The sequence below is a fragment of the Apteryx mantelli genome, chromosome 3 (genome assembly GCF_036417845.1).
Source record: "Apteryx mantelli isolate bAptMan1 chromosome 3, bAptMan1.hap1, whole genome shotgun sequence".
Classification (NCBI taxonomy): Eukaryota; Metazoa; Chordata; class Aves; order Apterygiformes; family Apterygidae; genus Apteryx; species Apteryx mantelli.
In genome coordinates, this window is record NC_089980.1 from 16,255,851 (window position 1) to 16,280,431 (window position 24,581).

General features: G+C 40.2%; 1 long non-coding RNA gene across 4 annotated transcripts in view; it reads left to right on the forward strand.

Moving 5' to 3' along the window:
• The window catches only part of LOC106494999 (uncharacterized), a 214,411-nt gene extending 194,419 nt beyond the window's left edge, over positions 1 to 19,992 (forward strand). For all 4 annotated transcript variants that reach the window (XR_010883645.1, XR_010883644.1, XR_001294382.2 and 1 more), the window contains 2 exons: positions 17,711 to 17,782; positions 19,537 to 19,992. This is a non-coding gene — a long non-coding RNA (uncharacterized lncRNA). The remainder of the gene's footprint in view (positions 1 to 17,710; positions 17,783 to 19,536) is intronic.
• Positions 19,993 to 24,581: the final 4,589 nt, after the last annotated feature.

Here is a 24,581-nt window from a genome sequence, read left to right on the forward strand (position 1 = left end):
CCCACCAAAACTGCTCCTAGACAGATTCTTTGGATCGGTATTCTCCACGTGCTTCCAGGGGCACAAATGTCCCATCTCATGATATGCAGCGTGGTGCTCTTATTCAGAGGTGTGGCCCGCTTTTGACAACTGAAAACTTGACCCATAGTTTCAAAACCACTTTCCTATGGTATTTGTTGACAGGTAGCAAAATATCTGTGCCTTCTTAGGGGACTCCTTCAGTGGCTGCAGGCATGGCTTGTGCACGTCCCCTGCCCGGCTTTGCAGTTCCAGGTATGCAGCTGCAGCTCATAAACCCCACGGGAGCTTCCTGCAGCCAGGCCAGTTAGGGCCTTGGATAGTTTTCATCAACGTCATTAACTTCTCCCCATACACTTGCTCACCCTTAGAGCTGAACAAATATATCTTCCTGGTAAATATTTCATTTGCTGAGAAACACGGTTTCAGTCATCCCAAATTAGTCATCCCTAGATTTGACCGGAGGAAGAAGAGAGTAAGGATTTTTTTCTTTTAGATCAATAACCCAACAACAAGTATTATTCTGGAGCTTGGTGCTTTCAGTCTCAGCTCAGTTTCTTTCATTTTTGATAATAAATCAAATTTAGATACTTTCTGAAGCGGGACCTGGAACCCCAAAGTTTTCCTCCCTGACGCCCCGGCTGCACACCTTCCTTCCAAACCACCTCTGAGGCGAGCAGCAAAGAGCACATTTAGACCATGGAGTAGTTTCACCCTTCGTGGTCTTTATTTTTAAGTGCTTGAAACAGAAGCAGTCCATTTCAGATTGGTTGAAATGGTTTATCTAACTGTAAAACACGTCTCTCTCCTGGTTTTAGTTTTGCAGTGGAAAATAGACGGGGCGTGAGGCAGGGGAAAATCAGTGCATGCAAAGTTTGGAGTTTCTCTCTGGCAGCTGAGTCGGGAAGTCAATTCGCTACCAGCCTCAGTGGCTCTTTGGGGGTCCATGCGTCACAGCTAGCTGTACGTCCCAGTCCCCCTTAGCCTGTAGGTCATGCCGCAGCAGTAAAAAGCCATAGATCTGCTGAGGAAGGGAAGTAAAAGGGACCCTGTTAGCACCATCTTTTGCTGCTGTGTGCGAGCTATGTGGCAGTGAGCCACCCATGCAGCTACGCAGCACCACCATCGACACCTTGATGGCAAACAACCTCCATGGCAGAGCCGTGTGGCTGCTCCCAGCGTACGTGTCTCTCTGGAGGCACCGCAACGACTTTGGGCAGAAGAGAGACAGACCATTTGTCCAGTGTCATTTCTTGAGGATTACACTACATTTTCTTGCCCAGCTCAGGCAGATGTGGTGAGCTGACAGTACGGCATGTGTGGGGTTCCTAAACCATGACTGAAGAGAACTCCAGATCAGAATTTATAACTATGGTGCGTCTTCGACATAACCAAATATAAATGAACAAATTTTAAATAAAGGAGCTTGTGAAGGAAGGGGGGCATCTAATACCAGCTGCTGATTTTTACTAGCATATTTCACGGTGCGTTAACTCTCAGACTAAACTACTTAAATAGCTAGTTACCCATATAGTGTAATTTATATGTGACCTTCATGATTAGAGTATCTGTGAACACACAGCAGTTAATGAATTCTATCTTTTCACACCAGTAAGAAGTACTGAAGCAATAATCTCTTGCTACAGCTGGAAAAAGAGGCCATATGTCGTGTCCAACATTTTATAGTCTGAGGTTGAGCCGTGAACTAAAACCAGGTCTCCTGAGCTAAGCTCAGTGCTGAAGCAACGAGGTCGCTCTTCCTCTCACTAGACCATCCATCAGATGAATTGCAATGTATGCTTTAAAATCATATTCAGCTTGTTTAGGCCAGAATCCAAATTTTACAGAATTTGCCTTTGTTGCTCTGACACCAGATCTCATAGGTGGCCTTGGCCTGTCATAACGATTGCCAGAGTTCTGATTTTGTTGGGAGAAGGTAATGCTTGTGGTACAGAAAGCAAATTTTTGAGGCATCCTTCTTTCTCTCTTACTCTCTCATGAAAGCTATTTTATGTAGCAAAATATATCAGAAAGGAAGTGGCTCTCATATGACAGATACAGTACTGAAGCTCCTCAGTTCTGAAGCGCTTAGTACATCCTCTCCCATTAACCCCGTGGCTTTCTTAATTTGTGAGAAAGTATCATGTGTGAATACAATACAGAAGAAAGAAGACAAAACTTACAATGATTCTTATTGCCTACTTGTAGCTAAGAGCACCTGCTCCTCTTAGGTCATTTGAGAGTATCACGTAGAGAACTAGAGTATATCTCTTGCTGTTGTGAGATTGGAGTGGTACTCAGATCTCTGAGCTGTCAAACAACAGGACAATAGGTTTCGATACTGCTTTTCCTTCTTTCATTCGTTCCTTCCTTCCCTCCTTCCTTCTTGCTTGCTTTGTTCATGTGTCTTTTTGTCAGAAACTCAAAAACTTTCAACTTCTTTTGTTTGTTTAGAGAGATCTAAACTGGCTGCTGCTATCTGTTGAAATTATTTAGGTTTTGATTTTTTTTTTAACAGAAAGAAACATTTAGCAGTTTGTCCTGTGACAAAAATGTTAAAACTTTCCAGCTAGCTATACTGTTACTATGTAATGTCTAAACTTGCTTCTCACACAATCTGAAATGTGGTTGGACTCCAAATCTCCTTATGTATGTAGACTACCAGGATCTTTACAGCACAGCCCATCAGCAGAGATTTATGTTCTTCATGCTGTTCAGGTCTCTGTCTTGGGGATATTTAATATACAGATTATGACGTCTATGGACAATTAAATAGCCTTTTTCAAAATGCTATAAATAATATTAACCATGTTGAATGAATAACACTACTCGGTGCTGTGCAAATTACCAGCATGCAATGTGCAAACTGAATAAGAATGATTTTATTTTCATGCAGAGAGACGGAAGTTTTATGCTAGGATGAGACGCAGTTTTGTTCATTTCCCATTTAATTTCCTATGCAACTCACTAATAGCATCCCAATGTCCCTCCCCACATTTCATTTCTTGTAGTGTTTCTAATGCACCTTAAATGATGAGAGCACTACATCAATAGTCTCAATTTAGGCAATGTGTGCTTTTGGCAAAAAAACCAGCAAGTATTGCTAGCATAAATCTCCCCTTACTATAATGACACATTAAAATGGCACAGGGGTTTAAAATCTGTGTTGAGAATTATCCATCCACCTGCTCTCAGAAATCACATTATATATATTTATCTTCCTTCACCCATATTTGTAGTAGAATGATGTGCTGAGAAGGAAAAAAACAGGCATTTATCAACACACCAACATTTCATGTAGCATTCCAGCGAGTGTTTGGATCAGATACCCAACATTGTTGGTGCAAGATAAACAAAGAGAATAGAGCATGGCTGCCTAATCAGTGGGAATTAGTTGCAACCCCTTGCTTTTTCCCCGTGATAAACTGAAAGTGACACTGGCTGGAGGAATAGGGTTTTAATCTAGATGAAACATTTTTGAATACATTTTCTGAATTACAGGATGTACATTGATCTAGCTGTCATTCTGTTCCATTTGCAGTGATAGATCTGCAGAAAAACACTTTTGTTTAATTGAGATAATATTGTATTTTCCCCAAGTCCTTTAGGGGAGAACTGATTTATGAGGAGTGTTCTTCCTGAAATAAAAAGACACTCGCACACGAAGTCCTGACAGCAGGGGCCAAGTTCAGAGATTGCCCTGTACCACTGTCTAAAAGAGTCACACAATCATTGTATTCATCTCTGCAAGCTAAAGAGATGCTGATGTCTCTACTTTGAGGCCCAAACAGACTGAGTGTAGTATTCTCCCAAAATGGCAATATTTATTGAGCTGGGTGCCCAAGCGTTGTATTCAGAAGTGATGTAGGCCTAAGTATAATTTACCTCACAGCTGAAGTAGTGTGAGGTGCTCTGACTTCTTTCAAAAAAAAAAGCTTCTTCTCTGCTGCTTATCTTGAGCGATGACCTGCAGAATTTATAGAAAGTTGCTTTTGAATATGTCCAGCGATACCCAATACATACATTTGCATCCTAGCAATAAGCATAGTTCCTTCTGCCTGGGGAGGGCAGCCAGCCTGAAGAAATGCCAGCTGGTGAGGAAGTGCTGATCTGCATGCAGTGATAGGCCTGAGGTTAACACATTTGTGCTCCAGATGTTGCATTAGCTTCCCAGCGTTCCACATAACAGTTTGGGGGGGGTGAAGATTTCCTGGGAAATTATGTTGCTGTCATTGCTCTGCCAACAACTGAATTTAGCACTACTACAGAATGATGCAAATCAACTCGCACCACCAGCACCTGGAAAGCACCCAGCACGTACCCAGAGAACCAGAAAGGAACATTTTTGTTTTGCGGGTATTTTTGGGTCCCAGCCTTTGGGTTTTGTTCTGTATTCGGCTGCAAAGGAACTTTCTAATGTCATTTCAGATGACAGTCTAAGCCTTTTGATTTGGTAAGGGCTGTTTGGGTCAAGCGATCCTACATGAAAATGAGAAGAATTAATCTAAGAATCTGACTGTCACACTCTTTCTACCCTGGTGTTCAGGGTGCCGAGTGGAGAGACAGATTGTTCTGCCTATAGCACAATGACCCAAGATAAGAAAAAAACACCATTCAGAATCTGGTAGTGATCTGAGTTAGAATCTCTTACTTAGCAGAGAGCCCTAGATACCTCACCTGTAACCTTCTTCATAAAAGTGGCCTGGACCCAGGGAAACTGGGGAATGTTCAGTGAAACATTTCAGCTTTGAGAAAATTTCTTTTGTTAAAAAAAAATCTGGCCAACTCCAAAAGAAGTCTTGAACCATCTGTCTTCTTCTCCCTTTTAGCATCCGTGCTTTTATCCATGACATTTATGTAATATATTCTGCTTGCAGAGCCCTTCTTCCTAATGGGCTACAAACCAGGATTGTTCACTTGTTCATGAAGCTCAACAGGGAGCTCTTCAAACCAAATAAACTTGGGAATTTTTTGTTGCTGACCTGGGCCAAATTCACACATTGAAGGAGCTATAAATCTTGTGCTGAATGCACCACAAAGCAGCGGTAACATATATGCCTCGCTGCACTCGATTTCCTTACCTTTTTCTGCAGAGAGAAAGGTTGTTACCGATACACTAGCATTTGGAAAAAGCACCAAAAGTCTGCTGCTGTTTGGAACAGCAGCCTATTTCTTCAGGAAATGCTGTCTCTTAATTGGCACAAAAACAGTTTTCAGATTTTATATGATTTCTTCAGCAGTAACTGTGTCCTTTAAACAACCTGCATTCATCAAAGAACTTTCCCGCAAGCACAGTTAATTCATATCCACAGAAAATGAAGTCTGCCTGGAGAAAACTGAAGTAGTAAGGACCTTTACTTTTATTTTATTAAAGTAAAGGCAAAAACTATTAAAAGGAGGAAGGGAGCGGGGGGAAATGTCCTAAGTAGATTTTAATTTCTTGTTCTATTTGTGTCTGTGTGTGAAGACAATGAATTCAGAAGGGAATCCCTAACAAACGTTTGCCTTTGATTTCTCATCAAAGCCCAGCATAACTGTGGGTGATGTCAGGGCCCAGAGGATGCTAGTAGCCCTCCGTTGCCCTGCTCAGTCTCACCTGGGACCCCCGCCGTGCACCATCTGCCCATGGCCCAAGAGCTGCACCTGTGCCATGGTGCCCAGTCGTGCCCGAGCTCCACCACAGCTCTGTTAGACCTGCGTAGACCTCGGACCCGTGTTGTAGGTAGTTTGTCTCCAGCCCTGTCTCCTGGATGGACCTTGAATGTTGCAGCTTCATGTCCAGCCCCATCTCCTGCTGCTCCTGCCTGGCTCCCAGATGGACCCTAGCCTAGGTTCATCCCCTTGTGGTGCCTAGTGCTGTGGGCGGACCACGCTACCAGCGCCCAGCTCTGTCCCCGCTCAGGGACCTCAGCGGCCTGCGGCTTGTGTGGCTCCCCGCAGACAAGGGGCTGGCCCTGGTGAAGGCAGAGCTCGAACCTGCTGCTTGTCTCGGCGTGTTCATGCAGAGTGCCATCCACATTGTCCACAACAGCTGTGTGCAGATCGGGTACCTCCTTTTTAGTATGAGCTTTTCCACCTTCTGATGCAAGACGCAGCACAAAGTATCTGATAGAAAAGAACTGAGAAGACACTTTTGATAAAAGGAAAAGAGAATATGCATGTTGATCTAAATTGTTTCTATTTCTGTTAAAATAACCAATTTACTAGAGGAGAAAGAAATGTAAGAGGAAACACTGTGTATTTCTTCAGACTAAAATCTGTAGTTTCTGAGGCAGCACAGGGATTAATATATTAACCCTGTTTTCACAGACATTTGAAAGAAAGAGTCCATATTTCCATGAGAGTAAAAAGCCTTTAAGGGGTTATGTGCTTGGTTCCTATTAAAAGCTTACAAGGCTGCCCTTGAGGGGCTGCTTGCTGTGGCTTGTACCTGATTGAATGTGATTTGCCTTTTCCGAGAAAATCATTTTGGAAAAACATGAGTTGTCAAAGCTGACAAGAGCCACGGTACTCCCACGTGTGCTGTTAAAACCCCTCAGTGCAGCCACGGGACTAAAGGAGGAGGGCACGCGGCTGCAGTGCGGGAGACCCATATTCAGCCCTACCGTGTGGACCTCGGTGCCCACCATCCAGGTGAGCATCCTGCTGACCTGCTCGCAGGTAACCTGTTGCTCTCCTGCCTGTTTGTATAAACGATTGACTCTTTGTCAGAGAAGGGACTTGAACCACAGCCTTTCACAGCCTAGCTGAGTGCCCAAGCAGAAGAGCTATTAGCTGCTTTGAAATAAGTAAGGGAGCTCCTTCCTCTGCGTGCTGGGCTTTCTGCCCCTGCAAAAGGGGTTGTTTGGTTTCATTTGCTTTGAGCTGTGAGGTTTCACCAGCTGGGAAGGTCTGTGCCTGGCCGACCGGTGGCAGCTCCTTGGAGTGGCAAAGCGGCAAGCTGTAACAGCTGCTGAGGCTGTCTGGAGACGACCACCACTGAACAGTCAAAACAGCCCCAACGGAGAAGTTTCAAGGCAAATCCAGGCTGCAAAAAGGGCTATACAGAAACTACTATACCCAGAGAAAAGAAAGCGATGCCTCTCTTCAGATGTCCGTAGAAGCTAGGTAATTCAGTCTTATAGCAATGAAGTTAATGGACATATGTGCAGCTGCGCTTTCATTGCCCACCCTTGCATTCAGATACCAATACACAGATTACAGTCTCTTAAAGGCCCATAATTTCTGGAATAAAAAAGGGTTCTACAGATGTGGGACCTGGTTCCCTTTGCATCTGGCTGGCAGCTGCAGGAAAAGTAACCTGCTGCCAGGCTGGTAGGAAGGAGTGAGAAGTGATTGCTAAGTGAAAGACTTCTGGAGTACAAATGTTGACTCTGTGCAGCTGGGTCCCCAGAGCTTGGAGGCAATGAGCAGCTCAAAGAGACGACTATGAGCGGGTAATCATTTGAAAGGAATTTTAGACTGTCTCTTAGTGCATGTTCACTTGGGTTTCCATGTGATTCTACAGAGGCTGTATGCCATACTCACCTTTATTCAGGGTTTACATTAGTAAGAAACAGACCCCCTAATCAAGTCCATTCACAGTTAAATCTCACAGTCCCAAAACACAGCGTTTTGTTCAGCTGTACCTGATACACTGCACAAATCCAAAGGCCAGCTTTCACACTTCCTTTTGGCAAGAACCGAAGGGTACAGCAAACTCCTCTGTTTAAAATAACAGAGTCAAGAATTGGTGGCCTAAAAAAAAAGGTCAGTGAACTTGTAGTTTATAACAGAGGAAGTGAATGTCTGGGTTGCTGCACTGACTTGATTTACCATCAGGAAGTTTTCTGACCGGGCCACTTTGCACTGATTAAAGCCCTTGGTGCATTGTGTCATGCAGAGCGGCACGGGGAGGTGTGTCTCTGGTCATGCTTTAGCGTAGTTCAGCAATGGGTCCCCAGGAGGCGAACAGATGTATTCATTCCTGTATCAAGGTATGGAAAAAGAAGTCACTAATTATTCACTGTACCGACTCATTTGGGGGTTGGGGGAGAGGTACCAGAGTCAACCCTGCCATTGCAGCCTGAGACAAACTGTTGTCCTCGCTGGAAGTGTTACAGGGTGATGTTTGGAGAAGGGGCCCTTTAAAGTAACAGATCTTGAGTAAAACAGCGAAAGCATTTTCAATGTTAAATCATTTAGTTCTTTTCATGAAAAGAGAGGAGGCAGCATGAAGAAACAAGGGGAGAGAACAGGGAAAAAATCTCGTCACTCTCTCACTGGTTTTACATAAGCATTTCTCCAGTTTTAGTATGCAGGTGCAACAACATGTGCTTTTGAGCTTTGTCTAAGCCACAAGCTTTGTTTTACATACAAGGGATAGATGCAAAGTTTTAACAGGACTTCTCTTATGGGCAAAAGAAAGCCCACATATAAATTTGATGTTTGTTTGTTTGCTTGCTTGTTTTTCCTCTGGATCAGGACACTGGATTGTAAGCTGAGGGAAAAAATCCTCATTTACTGTGTTCCTGTAGTGCTTAATGCAAAGGAGCTATGACCGACCTCTGGTAGAGGCCTCTAGAAGCTACTGCAACAAAAATGAGAAATAGTGATAATGAGGAGACTTTCTCTGACTTTTTTTTTTTTTTTTTTTTTTACAGCAGTGTGCTGAGCTTTCTTCAGGAACAGGAGCTTTAATCTTTGTAATGTTTTGTGTAATGCACTTTTTCAGAGTCTATTTTTGTTTGGAGGCAAGAATTTTCTACTTCACTTATTCTTTGTCTATGTGGAAGAGATGGGAAAAGATGACTATCAGTTCTTTTTATGTACTATCACCTACACTCTGCTAACAAATGGTTATGTATCTACTTTATCATTAGCCACCACATTACCAGGGGGATATTTTGATTTAAAGAAATCAATCAGACTGAAGCAGTAAAGTCAATTAGAGTTACATCCTTCTAGAAAGAATGGATCTGGACAATGAGGCCTTAATGGGAGTAAATCTTTCTTGCAGAAAGAGGTTTTGAGAACTGCTGTGGATCAGGTCATCTCGGATCAGGTCACCTCTCTTATAATCATAATGGTAAAGGTTGATTTTCATTTTAAATAAAACTGTTGCAAATGGTATATTCAGAAAGAAAATTAGCTGATACCCTTTTGATGCTTTACACAGTGGATAGTGGGTTGCGTGAAGTGCACCAAAGAAAGGCGTTGACAATTCATGAGCTTCTTTAATTATAGATTAATTCCTGTGCTGACTGTTTCAGATTCCTGAAACGAGTACTTTATACCTCTGACAGAGACTAAGCAAAGAGGGGCTGTTAGTCTTGCAGCGTGCCCAGCCCTCGTTGCCCATGCGGTGTCTCACTGACAGCAGCGGCAGCTCATGGTGCTTGGCTCGCACAGATTAACGGAAGGACTGGGACCTCCATTTTACATAAATGAAGCAGAGCTTGTGAAAAAAACTTAAAGTTTAATAAATGGCTGAATTATGAGGATAAAATTTTAATCTTAGGGTCTTTGATCTATAAGAAATTCCCTTACACAGTGAAGCTCTGCAAAGTCTCTTTACTAAAAGCTTGTTTCTTCTGTAATGTAGACTGAAGGAATGAGTATTTTTGAAGCCAAATCTCCTCTAGGCTTCCTGAATGTTTTGGTTTGCCTGCATCTAGGTAGACCCTGCATTGGGGGGTTTACAGTCTGCCCATTTTTGGGAGTCATATTCACACCTGTTCCTGCTCTGTGATGAGTTCATTCACCACAGGGATGATCAGGAAATATATCTGCCTCTCGGCGAGGCGGGGAGACTAAAAAGCTGTCTGCACTTTTTTTTAAAAAAAGAAAAGCATTCATTGTGGTAATGTTTTCTGAGATACCTGAAATGAGAGCTGGAATTTGGCTAGGAAACAGCCAAATGGTGCCATTTGGCACCATTCTGTTACATGCACCTCTATAAACATGACCAGACATTTCTGCACATATCATCCTGTTATTACACTATGAGATATCCATCAAGATAAACCAATAATTCGAAAGAATTATTACAGCATATTACAGCAAAAGAAATATTACAGCATGCATTCCTTGGCGACCTTTTTATTTAGATACTAATCTAGTCTGCCCAGCCTAATCAGGACTGGGCTGCAGCAGAGCATGGCTGCACCTCCCTTTGTAGCAATTTAGACTTAATATGTTTCCTATATCCGGGCTTCAGAGCTAAGTTTTTTTCCAGCGTGCAGCAATAACAGTGAACGTATGCCTTGTGCGAGACAGTAGTGTGGATGCAGAGTAAACGCCCCACTTCAAGCTGCTGCTGAACAGCTGAGCTGATGCTTCAGTGCCAACACTTTCAGGTTCTTGATCCTGCTGTGTTTTAGGCTGGACCACTGGTCAATACAAATTCTGGGGAATATGGTAATATAGCCCTCCAGCCCTTTGTACCCTCCCCTCCCCCAAAAAAAAGAGGCTAAAGAAAGAGAGAAAATATTTTTGAATCTGTACCCTCCAATGCTGCTTAAAAAGCAGCACATTGCTTCTAGTAGAATAATGATTTCTTGATGGGTGCTCATAAATGGACTGTTCCCACATTATCTAAAATAATTGGTTCATAGCTACCACAAAACGAACAGCAGGTAGGAAATGAGTTTGCAGTTGCCAAAACATAATGGGTCATTTAGTCATTCTCTGAAGGTTTTAACACTTTTGGGGGCATCAGAGAGCCTGGTTCTAATTGCACTATTTTATTGTAAGTCCATCTATTGAAATCAATAAATTTACATCACTACCAAATCAGAATATGGCCCACAGAAAATAAACATTAAAAATAGATATATTCAAAATGTTCTTACAACTTGCAGTAGCTAGATCCTCTGATTTAACTGATGAAAATTACAACTGGGAATTTTTTTCTTCCTATTTTTATAATTGTTTGATAATGGTATAGCTAAGGCTTATAGAAACAAAGAAAACATGGATAATTAGCAAAATTGTGCTGTTTTGCATAACAGCTGAGTAGAGCATGACAAATCCATTACTGGGAAAGAAATAGCGATCTCAGATTAATGTATTCCATGAAAACTGTAGTTCTTTACCACCATTTTCATACGTATTTGGAGGTAAAAGCCCTACGAAGGATGAAATTCCCACTGCTCCAAGGTTTCCTCTTCCACGTTACGGAAGAGGAATTTTCCTGTTTATGCTTTTAAGGTGAAAGCTGGGCTATAATTTAACAGGACAAGTAAGACACACATCCCCCCCCCCCCCCGCGGCCATACACCCACTCCCCTTGGACCCTCTTCTGGCCATTCTTTTCCTATAAGAACCTCTTTGCATATTTTGCATTTTCATTTAATCAGTCTCCTTTCTTTTACTTTTGCCTCCTCAAAGTAATTTCCAGCCCTGCTTCCTTAAACTAACATTACTGACAAAAAGCAGTCGTGAAACCACTTCATATCCTGACGCCTTGAAGAGAGTTCATCTATTTTTTGCTACCAAATCTCTTGTGTGAACCACTGGTTCCATAGACATACGGGGGGGGAAACTTGTTGAGCAGACCCAGGATGACATCCGTGGGTTTTCATTGATAAGCTCATCTCTGTCCTGTCATTTCATGTTTACTGTTTTCTGGAAATTGTTTGATCCCTTTTTCTTTTCTTCCTTCAAATAATGTACTCCTTTTTGAGTGAGCTGCTTTATGAAAAGGAGCTGATTGAGCCATGCTAATGTTATCTTTTTTCTTTTTTGTAATTATGCCCTTTAATAGAACTCATATTTGAATTATATTCTTCTGTCTAAAGGTTTCAAAGAGATATTATGGAATAAGTCTGAAAACTGCCTAGGTTTTTGTTTTGTTTTGTTTTGTTTTTAATGAGTGCTTTAGTGTACTTCTTCAAGAAGACATAATTGAGGCACAGAGAAAAGAAATCTGTTCCACTTAGGTAAGTGGAAAGTGTATTAGTCTGTAAAAAGGGTCAAATAAAATGAACCTACAGAATAGGAAACTTGAAGAAAAAGAGTAAAGCTCTAGGGAATTTTCTCTTAGAACACAACATATAAAAAAGCAAAAAATCTTGTGATAAAAAATGTCAAACTACCTTGTCATCTTGCTAGACTGTGTTTTAAATCTGGAGTGCAGTTATAAGTGGTGCTTATATTTTTAGCAAATTCTGTTAATTTATAAATATTAGCTGGAATCAATGGTTATACTCAAACAAGTTTCTATATTACTTTATTGTTACGATATTGCTCAATTTCTAAATTGAGTTGGATAGAATTTGGCCAGAAAAAAAAATTTTAACTCATTACCAAAAATGATTAGCTGAAAAGTTTTAAATAATGGCTACAAATCTGCCTGGGAACTGAAAACAGACAGTCCTTGAACCACTGGTATGGGTTTTGGGTTGGTTTGGGAGTTTTTTTGAGCTTCAGATTTGGAGGATACTCAAATCCCACTCAGTTCCTGACGCAAATAAAACATCTTCCATGGAAAACAGATATGTTCTGCAAACCTTGATATTCTGGGGGAACAGAGAGGGGCTTTTGTTGTTGTTGTTGGGGATTTGTTTGTTTGCAGGAGGGTTTTTTTGTGAAAACACCTTCCTTCAGTCCAGTGTTGGCAGAAACTTTTTTCTAGCCCTGCTTAAAATCTTATGTACTGTTTATGTCTATTATTGTGTTTTTAACACTAGGGAGTTACTTGTTTGGAGTGTAAATGTAAAAGTAGAGTTTAAAAGGAAGGAGGCTGGTCAGTCTGGAAATTTTCTAGGTTGACAAGAAAAGGCAGTAGTGTTGCAGCCTGCATTATTGCAGAATGTTAATCAGACAGTAAAGAGGGAGCGAGAGACATAATATGATATAACTGCATATAGCTATGGTTATGTCAGCATTTGCAGTACATAATCTGTTTGCTTGATAAGTTTATTCCAGAGATGGGTCTGAACAGAAAAACTTTTATTCCAAGAGGATGCTTGTGAGGAAGTGCTTGGATATGAGTCCATGTGTTTGACCTGATAGAAAATTTGCAACCAACTGAAAAAATCTGGAGCAACATTTCAGTTCCATGAAAATTGTTAGCAAAACTTTCCCTGGCTTCACTCTAGCGAAGAATTCATTCCCAGTTCCAGGTATCGCCACGCTGCTGTTTTCTTCCACTTGAATTACAAACCATTAGTTAAAAAATATTGGTGTGCAAAAGCTTTGGAAAAACTGTGAAAGCACATTCCTGAATGATTTTAGAATCTGTTGAGTGTAAAAGACATACAGAAACAGAAATGTCACTGCTTTTTCGTTTGCAAAAGAGGTTTTTGTTTTCTATCTTCTTCCACTATTAAAAACAGCCAGTGTCTTCCCATACTCTTGGCTTTACCTCTCTGCCTTTGAGACAGTCCGCAGGGTTTTGAGACCCACCTTCCTCGGAGGTGCCGCCAGGCTCTCTGGGATGTAGTAGAACTTTTCCAAATTGCGGAGCAGTTCTTTGTGCGAGGAGTCATTCTGCCGTCACAGCGAGGCAGAACAGCAAAAACGGGAGGTTGCCAGGTAAACGGTGATCCGGGGTGCGCGCGCGGACTGCTGCAGCCTCCCGCCCCAGCCCACCCGAGTGGGGCCTCCCGTGGGCAGAGAGCACCTTCCGCAAGCTCAAGGCTTCGTGCACAAAAAGCCTCGGAAGGCAGCGTGCTTCTTGTCAGCTTTAGATAAGACTGAGATTTTCTGTAGCCTATCCCAGCAAGGCACGCCGCATCCATGGATCCCGTTCAAGAAGCTTTTTGTTGCTGCTCCGTAGTGATAAAGGTTAGGAGCACCGGAATAAGCTATTTAAAAAACAGTCTGACAACAGATTTGTTGCAACACATAGTTGCTATTCTTGTGAAGGCAAGCTGGATAATTATGCCTGCAAATAGCCAAACTATTTGCGTAGAGCTTCCTACACAATTGTAATTACACTTGCGATTTGCACACCCAATTAAGCCTGCATGGAAATGCTTTTAAAAATTGTCTGCAACTTTTTACAACATAATGAAAATTTAGATCCTTAAAAAAGTGAGGCCCCCACCTCCTAAAGTGGGCTCTGAGGAGCACAGTAATAAGTAATAAAATGCAATGAAGAGGCACTGGGTTCTTCCCACGGGGCTGCAAAGAGGGAAGAAAGCAGTAACTGGGACTCAGGGGTGGCAACTGAATCCCCATCGCAAGCAATAAGAGAAAATTTTCTTTTTTTGTGAGGCAGTCATTACAATCTGGGATCTTCATCAGTTTAATAGGTATCATTGTGAAGAAGGATAACAGGAAAAGAAGCGGAAAATAGACTAGTTTGAGAATTAAGTGCAAGGTGTCTAAGGAAAAAAAAAGATTATTTTTAGAATCATGTTGGGTTGAGGGAGAGTTCACAGCTTTTATTTATATATAAATACAAAAATATAAACACACACACACACATATACATGAATTTTCCAAGTGCTGCAGAAACAATAGACTTGGTATTTCGGATCAAGTAAACTTGCCTTCATTTACCTCGCTGCCACACATCCTTGAATAAAGATGATGAGAAGGCACAGATTTGTGCTGTTAGAATTGGTATTTTTTGAGATGAGAAAACAGCAATTCTGTTCTCAGTCACGCTTTGTTACACAGGTATATTACTTGCTTTCCTTCGGTAATAAAAATAGACTATACTAGAACTCAAAGCAGTGCCCCTGAGTAGGGGGCACAGGAGGCTAAAACCCTCTTCAAGAATGCTGGCAAAATCCAGTTCAGACAAGACTAAAGTAATTTCAGGTTTGTCAGAAGCACAACATTCTTCTAATTTTTAGATGGAGAAAATCAAGATGAAAGTAACTAAAGTGTTTGATGTTAGAAACTATCTAAAATAAGATTGTCTTATTTTTTTTAATGATCTATGCTTGAGAGTTGTGATTTTCCCTCCCTACTCACTGATTATTTAAAAAGAGAGAAAAATAAAACCCATTAGATGCAGTCCTCTGAATCTATCATTCAGGCACCGTGTACTAAGTTTGTATCATAGCAAAAGTTTTTTGTTGCAACTTAATGTTTTCAGTATTTACCAAATCTCCCACCTTGATTCTCCAGTGCGTCTATTTGAGGTAGATCAGCTATGGCAAGTGGGAAAATCTCTACCTTTTAAGTGAGTTAACAAATTTTTCTGGGCTTATCTTTTCATGTGCAACATTGTTATTCTGCAAGTAAAGAGTAAATGTAAGGTTTAGGGTAGCACTGACAATTTAACAAAACTATGCAAATAGAAATTAGATGGGTTAATATCCCAGTATATCTCACTGCTGAGACTCTCACAGGCCTTATTTTCAGTCCTGTCGATCCTGAGAATACCAAAGAGTATAATTCTGCTTACTCCTCACAAAAACCACTTTGGAGCGTTGACTGGAAATAAGTTTTGGTGAAAACTTGCACTGCTTCTCCCCCCATGCTGGACGGTTAGATTAGGACATGCGGTCACAGCAATTCATACTTGTTCGGCTGCTTCACGCTCCCGTACTGCCAAGCTCCTGGTAAAGTAATAGTGGTGTGCTGCACTCTCCTCTCCTTTCCTCTCCTAGGTGAAGATGCAAATGGCTTTTCCTACCACAGGGCAGACATGCCTTGGTGGGATATGACCCACTGGAGCTCAGTGCTGGACCCAGAATTGTTACCTTCCTACACCAGAGAAAGGAAGACCCATCACTCCATCAGTTCACTCCTTTCTGAAAGTGTATCTCAAACCATAGCCCTATAAAAATATATTACTATATAAAAGTACGTGTGTTCCAGGAAAAAAAAAAAAAGACCAATATTTATATTCTAGCTCCCAACATGATATTAAACCACAGCACTAGCTGTAAAACTGAAGATAACACTGTAGAAAACACACTTTATAGTCACTATAATTTGGTTTTGGATCTCGAGTCGAAGCCCAGATTTCAAAAAAAAAAAAATCAGAAAACTGACTTTCAGCAAAAGCTACTTGCTGGGAGACTCCGAGCAGCACAGTTCACAAAAGAGCCATCCGGGAATGATGATAACTTTGTCTTCTCTGTCACCTACTACAGACCTGCACATACTGCTGTGGTAATGGATGCCAGCGAGGTGGTAAATGTGGTAAATCCAGTCCCTTGTGAAGGTCTGTGTCAAATAAGATGAAGTCATGCAGAAGCTGTAAGATAAAATGAATCAAAAGGGAAACTGTTGACTATATTTTAACATTATTGTTTGCTATATACAGCTTATGATTTTAATGCTTCATATCATGATCTGCTTTGGTTGCTAAATTAGCTTTTTCATGGAGATTTAATCTATGGAAACCAAAATAAGACACCAGCTTAACAGACCTTGAGGGCTTAAACATTTTAATGATATGAAAAAATAAGCTAAGTTATCATAGTTTGATATGCATAGCTTACAAAGCTTACAAAATAATTTGCAACAACTGACAGCAACCATCTCATATCAAAGGAGGCTTCAAGATGAAAATGAAATTGCAAACCTCCTTCTTTTAAATATCTAGAGAATAACTAGGAATGAATCTTGGAGGGGGCTTGTAAGTGTATACATCCATACACACACACATATATAAGTATCTATACATACCACTCAAAAATATCTAGAGCTATATCTCTGTATATTTATCTATATATATACACACAAATGTATATGTATGTATGAGTATACACATACACATATGAATTTGGGATCAAATTCTACTGAGCAACCAATTAAATATTTTCCTTCTGAGAAATACTATAAATATTAATGTGGTTTCTTTTTCCAAAAAGTTAAAAATGTCAACCACTTCTAAGAACTACTAGTTTATTCAAAAGAAAGGAAATCTGTTTTTGGTGAATCGATTGCTTTCATTCTCATGATTGTCACTAGATCAGTATTATATAATACAAGCTTATTTTTCAAGTCATAAGCCATAATTTTCAGCACACATATGTTAATGTCAGGTTTGCGAGATCAGAATATTGATGGCATTGTAGCAGAGCAGTCAATGGTGTATGACAAATGACAAAGTTTTTTGTGGATAGATTACATTTCAGACACTTTCTCATGATGAAATATGCACCAGAAATCATTGTAAATAGCCATATAAATTGAATCAAAGTGAGCCTGAAAATGAAGGTTTATGTATAGCAGATCTGAAAGGTGAACTTTCTGATTACTCCAAAACCTGTTTTAATTAACACATATTCCCAGTCTGGCTTTATTTTTTTCTTTTCATCTCTACTGCCTGTCATTTGTTTGACATCTCTAGTGTGATGGGAGTGATATTTAAAATGAATGGGAAACACAGAAAAAGAAACCCTTCCAATACTCCTTCTGGTTAAAGAGATTCTGCTGATTCATATTAGCATTTTTATCGTGTAACTAGTCAAAACGATATTCAGAGTGTTATCCATGGAACAGATGGGTCATTGGTTTTCAGGAACAGACAGGTTCAAAGAACCTAATTCGTCTTTAAATTCTGTTCTCACCACTTCAATTGTATGTGTGGATAGTACTTGACACAATTTCATAAAGGCTAATTTACTTCTACTTCCACTGGGAAGCATACTTTCCGCAAGGTGATTCTTACTCTGCGATTTACGGCTGGCCTCATGCAGCTTCCACCGACCTCAGTAGAAACGGGACCACACCAGCCTTCCTACAAAGTCCGCTTTCTGGAAACAGCAGCTCACATTAACCTGTTCCTTTCTTACAGGACAAGTGTTTGTGGGAGAAAATTTTCACCACTAAACTCCTGCTGTTCACATAAGAGAAAAAAGGAAGTGAGGTATGTATGAAAAAGGATGATTTTTTTTCTGAGTGTATTTTTTTTATTATTATTATTATTCTAAATCAGGTACCTTTAAATGAAGCAGAAAATTTTCTATGCTCCATTCCAGCTTTCTGAATCTTTCCAAAAGGTGATTATGAACCCATTTCTGAGAATTTTTTTTTCACTTCTTCTCAGGCTAATATTATGTTTCCAAGAGAAAACATAACTTAGGACAAAATTCAAAGAGAAACACTCAGCTATCAAGCCCCAAAGAGGTTTTCTCTCTCCTCAACATATTTTCTTATCAAACACAGTTGCTTGGCTGCTAAAATGCCTCCAAAATCAGCCTGACGCAGAAGCTTTGAAATTGCAGTAAAACACAGAAGTAGGACAGACAGTAAGATGAAATTTTTCGAACAGAGTCTTGAGTGACGCAAGTCCTGGTTCCCCTGTCAAGCCCAGTGCTAGCAGGGATGGGCTACATTTTAAAGTCAAAGTCCTGGTTGGGTTTTGAGTTACATCTACTGCAGCCTAAGTTTCAGTGGTATGAATCTTGAGTGTTTTCCTAAGCATACCTATAAAAGCTGCTTCCTGGGGTGAGCGCAGTTGAAGAACCACTATAGGCGTACGGTGATCTCAGCCCTGCCCCACTCAGGCAAACACCACCTGTGACCCCCCCCCATCCTATTCCTATTTTTAGCTGCTAATATAACACGATAAATATAGTTTCATTGATATTATAGAGTAATCAAACTTCTTTCTCTTAACCTTTTTGGGCAGAAGTGAAACCACCCTGGTATACGATCCTTTCTGCAGTTGAGTTACGCGTGTGTATGCAGGGTCTGGTCCACCCTCCGGGCTCTGTTAGCAACTAACTGAAAGAGCTGAACAAACTGCAGCTTCCTGAATACTCTCGTAATATTATGACGATTGAGAAGCATGGAGACTGGTGAACTTATGTCATTATCCCTAGTTCTTTCCCTTTTTCAAACACATGGATGAACAGTAATGCTTCTTCTGCACTAATTCTAAACTCTCGTCAACCAATATGTAATGGGTCAGCTTATAAAATGTGACAAGTTGTTACTGAGTCTTCTAAATGAAATACATTAACAGTAGAAGCTTAGTTATTTTCATTTTTTATGCATTCTTTACTTGGAAGTGTTTTTTTAATGTAAAATTTATTGCTAAATGCTGAATTATGGGTGATCTGACCTTCACTATGTAACTTCATTCAATTCAGTGGGGTCTGTATTTTGGGTCTGTATTGCAAATGACGTATTAAACCTGGCTCCAAGAATTCTGGCCTAGCAAGAGTACTCTATGGAATAAAAAAAGAGTAACTTCTGCAGCGAAATGGTAGATTTTTAATTTTGAATGAAATACAGTAACAGATTGTAAGAATTCTTTTTTTTTCCTGAATTTACTGGCATTTTTTTATTTCAATGTGCTTTATGTCAGCAGAAAATTAAATTGTCAAATCTGTATGCAAATAGACACAACACATGCAAAACCTGGATAATGTAAAAGCTGCTATAAGTTTGCAGTCAAACTGTGCTAATCAATCCTGGCAGTTGGAAATCACTTTTTCCTTTAAATTCTCCCTGCTATTCAGAGAAAGTAAAAAGTAGAGTTTACATTGTTCATATTGCCATTCCAGTTTCCTTTATAGTTAGACCTGTACGGACTTGAGAGAGCAGGAGAACTTCAAAGAGCTACTGGTAGCCCCCCATGTCAGTTAGCTCACACAGCAATTTTCTTTCTTTCAGTGCATTAAGAAGATCTTCCCATTAAAGAGCTTAGAGGCCTTCCCAAGAAGGAAGTGAAAGACTGCCCCTCACCTCCAGAATTTCTGATTCCAGGAAGATGCCTTGCAGCATGGCTTTTCACCATCAGATTGTGCTCCAGGAGGGGGATCCAAAACTCTTGAACAGTCAATTGATATTGTCTGTTCCAGACGATTGATAACTTTCAAGACTGATTTCTAGCAAAAGCTCTCTCTGTCACATCTGCTTTCCCAAATATAACACAAGGTCAAGGATAGGGTTAGGAATAAAACTCAGTTACTTTAACATCCTGCCCGAGAAGGAGACCTAGCTCCTTTCTGAAAATGAGAGTCAGTTCACCGGCTTAACATACATTTCAAATAAAAACTTTTGTAACTTTGAGAATAGTTGACTCTCTTAAATATGTGCTGACTGTCAGGTTACATTTGATGCAGTGAATAACAGCAGGTCTTTTGATATGCCATCTGTCTGTAATATTACTGTGCTGATTTTGCTGCACCTGACATCTCCAAACTTGCTCCTACAAGAGCTGCAGTCTTCCTATTTTTAGAAATACTGTCCATAATTTTTCCAATATAATTTCTGCCTAGTTTGATCCCAATTAAGCAACTAAGGTACACTTTGCAGGTTATGTCAAGAGCAAAAGTCTCTTTGATCAATATTCTTTCTCCAGCTATTTCATTCTTGACTTCAATTGCCAGATTTACTCTGAAATTCAAACAAGCCTCCTGCAACATACCATAGCTTGGCATAGCTAGTGTACATCCTTTGTGGTCTTCAAGAAAGAAAAGACTGTCATGAATTAGAAGTCACCTGGTGGTGGCACTGACAGCTGGCACCTCTGCTCTTATTAGTTATTTAGAGACTGTTACATTTACAAAACAAAAGAACTGCAAAGACCTACATAATGAGAAACAAAGCCAATCTGACCTTATAAGATGTAACAAGTTAAAGGAAGTCTTCAGGAATGAAAGACAGATAAAAATATCTCATGCTGTTAGAAGAAGCTATAATATTTACAATAAGGGATGTTCACTCTCGCAGTGTTTGTCAGCCCTTGTATTTAATTGCACCCACTTTGCTGGAGCTTTCATTTGTCTTTACAGAAACCAAGAATTTTCATGGGGTAGTTTAAATAACAGCCAACACCTTATCATACTTTATATAATACCTTTTCCCTATGTGCACTACACATATAAAAATGTTTAAAGCATCCTACTCTACACTTTCAGAAGCTAATTCCCCACTGTCTTTATCATGTGCTTTTTTCAAAGGCAAGACTACCAAAATCGGAAGTGGCAGACCCTCTAGCGTTCCAGGGAGTGGTTTCCAGGCATAAACACTGGTCAGTGCAGAGGCCGTATAGTAATAGGCAGAAACTGCAGAAAAGAAAATTCAGGAGTGATATTAGGGAAAAAAAACTTTCTACTCATAAAAACGGTGAATCACAGGGACAGAAAGTTGTAAAGTTGTCAGAGGTGATCAACAGGTTAGATAAATATCTGTCTGGGATGACACAAATAAAATGAATACTTCTCTGGGTCTTCATAATCACTCGAGGCCCGTTCCAGCTTTATGGCTCTGTGCTTTTGCCATAAAGATCAGGTTTACTCAAACTACATCCATGTAGGAACTGGGACAAAAAATTTGCAACAATTTTGTTCGTTCATAGTTCTGGACAAATTACTCTTTAATAACTCTGAAGAACAAGTTTCTGATTCCCTATGGTGTTTAGTAAAGCATTGGGCGTGAGAGATAAGTGCCTCCCTATTTGCCTTTTTGGCTTGCTTGCTTGGTTTGGTTCAGTCACAGTGGTAGGGAACCCTCTGCACTTTGAGCAACCCACCCACTAAGAAACCCTTTAGGGGATAAAATTCGCTTAAGAAATTAAAAAGAAAAAAACAAAAACTAGAGATATAGTCCCCTCGGTAAATGATATATAAGGCAAAACAGAGAGGGAGGGAGAGGCTTAAATTCAAGAAATCCCAAACAGGCTGGGAGGAGCTGGGTGCAGCCAGGTTGGCCTCACAGATGCTTTTCCCATGCCAAGCAGAATATGCTTTTCCTCCTCCCTTAAACTGGTGCTGCTATATGATGCCTTGAGACAAGGCAAGTGTATGTTGCAATAATTAAAAAACAAAATAGTAGTGTGAGTTTTAAGGTGGAAGAGGAGTTTGGTATTCTGTAGCCAGCCAAAACTTCCTTTAAAGCCATTTTGCCGTACACCTTCATCACTATTCTACATCCAGACTGATGGTTGCTTTAGTTGGAAGGTTATTATTTGTAAAGTAGGTCTTTGGTGTTGACCTTTAGGTATCTCCTCCTCTGTTCCCTTCCCCATCCCCACCCGTCAGAATAATGAGGATTGCCTGTTTTGACCTAATGCTCTTTATATTTTCCTAAGCACATAGACACAATGTGTTTGAATTCATCTCAATATTTCAAAAGCATCAAACAAAAACTTTTGCTTTACACTTCTCCCCGGCCACTTATATTTTCTTTTTTCTAAACACTGTCCCACTACAAGCCATTATCTCTAGGTTCTTTACAAATGATAACCAATGACTTATCAAAGAACCTTAATTTCACCTGGCTCCTCTAAAGAGCTCCTCATCTCCCTCAGATAAAGAGCATCAAAGGTAGATGTTAGTTCTGTCTTTGGAGAGTAATAATACAATTAGAACAAGAGATATTTTTTTTTTAAAAAGTGGTCTGTCTTGGAAAGGAGTTTCCAAGATGGTATTTCTTGTACTTCATTCATCTGCTAACCTTTCCCAAACCACGGAGGAAACTCACATACACCATAATAAAAAGAGCAAAGTGAATTTCAACTGCCCTGCAAATAGAAAAAGGGAAACATAAAGCTGAGAAATATACTTCCATTTCTGAAAAAAGCAAACAGCCTTCTGGATTCCTCTCTGGATAATCTGGCAACTTTATAGAAATAAGCATGAAACATCAAAAGGTCAAGCGTCATGTTTCTGCTGGAGTCTGTTTTAGTAACACAAAACGTGTAAGAAACACACCAAGACAGCTCCATTTTGGCTACAAAAGTAGGTCAAGGTTTAGGTGTGGGGCTATTTGGATGTTATTTAATTGGAACATTTTTATCCTTCTGAAGGGGAACCTGTGGAGAGAATATTAACACTTCTATGAATGCTCTGAGCATAAGTAAACAAGGTTGTTGAATCATTTCTGTAGTTAGTGTTAATTCAGACTCAGTTGTCAAAGTTACCACTTTTTCAAACAAAAGAATGCTAAAGTATCATATCCATACAGCACTACATAGATTAAAGGGAAAATATTTCTTTTAACTTTCACTTGGTTAACTCACACTCAAGGAGAAAGAAATTGAAGTGACCATGGAAGAGACAAAAAAAACCCCTTTTCATAGCAGGGAGTTGTCTCCTTCATCCCAGGTCTGAACTTTCCAAAACACTATTAAGCAAGAGCAGACCTTGAAGGAGTTGCACTTGACAGCAACTTATGAGGTACTAGACCTCAGAGCTTTGTTTTTTATACTTTCTAGAGACTACTCAAATTCATCCTGGCATAACCCTGTAAGCCAGCACAGGGAAGAGTTTGGACTGTTGTCTGATCAACGTTTTAATATAAAATGATGTTTTGCTTTTGAAGTTGCCATGTGAAATGACAGAATGAAAGGAAAAGGATAGCTAAATGCCAAGACAACAATTCCTAATAAGTATCTTGCTTTTCCTCGCAGAAGTTTTCTTAAAATATAGTTATTGTAAATAACTTTAAAAAAAGTGTTGTCTATACTTTTTTTTTACTGCCAATTATTTCAGTTTCACTGCCTATAGTTGCTTCTGACATCATCTCTCCTTACAGCTGTGAGCTGTGTTTTCCTGAGCACTTTGCAGAAGGGCCCTGGCTCTCACCAGAGCAGACAGCCAGCGTCTTTATCCAGACCCCCACTCCACCGAACCACTGTAAACTGAGGCTAAGCCCTTTCCTTGAGTCACTGTGATTTATGACAGAATTGGGCCATTACTAATGCATTAATGCCTGACAGCATGCTGGGAGGCAGGTTATCATTCCTTTTTTTCGAATGGATAGCCGTGAAACGTAGAGGATTGCCTTGTGCGTTCAGTGAAGTCAATTGGAGAAGTATCTTGGAAGTGTTGGAAGTGGCGGTTACCCAAGTCACTCTGGAAATAATAGAGCAAGGAGAAGGGAGAGCATCCTACAGCAGAGATGCTTGGCCTCAAAGGACTGGCATGTAGTCGGCTTCACCACTTTGCCTTTGACACAGAGCCATAAAATGCCCTAACAGAAGGCAGATACCTTACCTCCAAAATGGATGCTGTTACGTCCATTCCAGAAGCATTAGCTCGTGAAGTCTTTTACTGTGTCTAAATCTTCTCTTGAGATTACTTTGAAAGTGATTAAACTGGATATTTTCTACAGGACTGATTTGTCAGTCAGCAGTCCAGAAGCACCTGCATGATAGTCCAGTAGGAATGAATGAACATTGTTTTCAAGGAAGGCAACAAAATAAAAGACCTATTCAGTCATAGGTTCTGATCCTGCAAACATTTGCAGAGATGTGTAATATTACACAGATGTGGCCTCACTGAACTTAAAAGCGAAGATTGTGACCTTGAACTGTGGTGTCAGTGAGTGCTACTCAGTACCTGGCGCAATTTAGGCCTTGTGGTCCTCACTGTGAGAACCAATCGCTCCTTGTTTGTAACTTTTATGGATGAGAGCAATTCTGAACCTGAACTGAGGGTGTTTTAGATGCATGTATTATTTAACGAAGTGGTTTGATGGAAGAAAAAATAATTTTTAAAATGAATTTCAATTGCTTCTTCAGGCAACATTATCATGGATATTCTTAATAAATTATGGTAGATGTCATTTTGATGCGGATAAATCTAAAAAATATGCCACATTATCAAGCGTGAACAGAGTTGCAGTAGTCTTAATGATGGTACCCATTCCTTCTTTTTCTTTGATTTTTTAGTAGTTCCACATTACTTTCTTTGTATTGCTTGTGTTATACT